At 40.9% G+C, this 1,332-nt stretch overlaps 1 non-coding gene across 1 annotated transcript; it reads left to right on the top strand.

The window, feature by feature from the left end:
- Positions 1-341: 341 nt before the first annotated feature.
- On the top strand, positions 342-511 carry LOC123463623. The gene has a single exon (XR_006639032.1). It is a non-coding gene; the product is annotated as a U1 spliceosomal RNA (small nuclear RNA).
- Positions 512-1,332: the final 821 nt, after the last annotated feature.

Here is a 1,332-nt window from a genome sequence, read left to right as displayed (position 1 = left end):
GTGTTTACATGCCTATGGAACTCAGTGGACAACATCACCTGCCTTCCACAGGTACACCATTTTCTTCTTTTTTAGTCAAAGTCTTTCATTAACCTGGAGCTCACCAATTATGCTAGACTGGGTGACCAGAAAGCTCCTGAGACCCATCTGATTTTGCCTCTTTAGGACTGAGATTACAGATATGGGCTGGCTGGAAATTATGTGGGTACTAGTGATAGGCCAGTATGGTGGTGCATGCATCGATCCTAATACTCAGAAGAAGGAGGAGCACTGTGAGTTTGAGGCCATCCTGGGACTACAGAGTGAGTTTCAGTTCAGCCTGTGCTGCCTTGACTATATAAATACTTACCTGGCAGAGGAGATACCATGATCACGAAGGTGGTTTTCCAGGGTGATGCTTATCCATTGCAATCCGGATGTGATGATCCATGATCCCTGTGATTTCCTCAAATGCGGGAAACTCGACTGTATAATTTGTAGTAGTGAGGCAATGCATTCCCACTCTCCCCTGGCAAAAAGAAAAAAAAATTAAAAAATATTTGTTTATTTTTATTTATTTGAGAACGAGAGAGAGAGAGAGAGAATGGGCTCGCCAGGGCTTCCAGCCACTGCAAACGAACTCCAGGTGCGTGCAACCCCTTGTGCATCTGGCTAACGTGGGTCCTGGGAATCAAGCCTTGAACCGGGGTCCTTAGGCTTCACAGGCGAGTGCTTAACCATTAAGCTATCTCTTCAGCCCATTTATTTTTTATTTTTTTAAGAAAAAAAATTAAAAATCTGCAGATACTAGGGATCAAACTCAGGCAGATATTCCTACTTACGAGGCAAACACTTTACTGAATGAGCTGTCACCTTGGCCCCCCCTCTTAAGTCTGTCTCATTTCTCTGGCTACAGGTTCTACAAACATGGGATTTTTCTTTCATCAGCATTTTACGAAAAGGAGCTTTGGAATTCAGGCACTGATTTATGGAGAGGAACAAGACTGTTCAATCTGATTGGCTTCAATGTTTCAGGGCTACTATATGACAGGCAAAAATATTATATAAAGACAAGCTGAGCCAGTCAGGGTACTATACCTAGTTTTCAGTTCAAAGTCCCATAGATTAGAAATAGATTTCCTTTGAATTTTTTCTAAGATACTGCTTGCCTTCACTGTGACTTTTCATTTTAAGACAATGAATAACTTGTGTATATTTTTAGGCTAAGGTGAAGGAGCTAGGAGTGAAAGCATATTAATAACAGAAAACAAAGGGGATATTGAACAGGCTTTCTCCCTTTAGTCTTATTTCCCATTTGCATTTACTTTTTAAATATCTTATTTGTTTACTTGC

Source organism: Jaculus jaculus, chromosome 9, assembly GCF_020740685.1.
Source record: "Jaculus jaculus isolate mJacJac1 chromosome 9, mJacJac1.mat.Y.cur, whole genome shotgun sequence".
NCBI lineage: Eukaryota > Metazoa > Chordata > Mammalia > Rodentia > Dipodidae > Jaculus > Jaculus jaculus.
The sequence above is the reverse complement of the archived record's forward strand: the minus strand, read 5'-3'. Positions and strand labels throughout refer to the sequence as shown.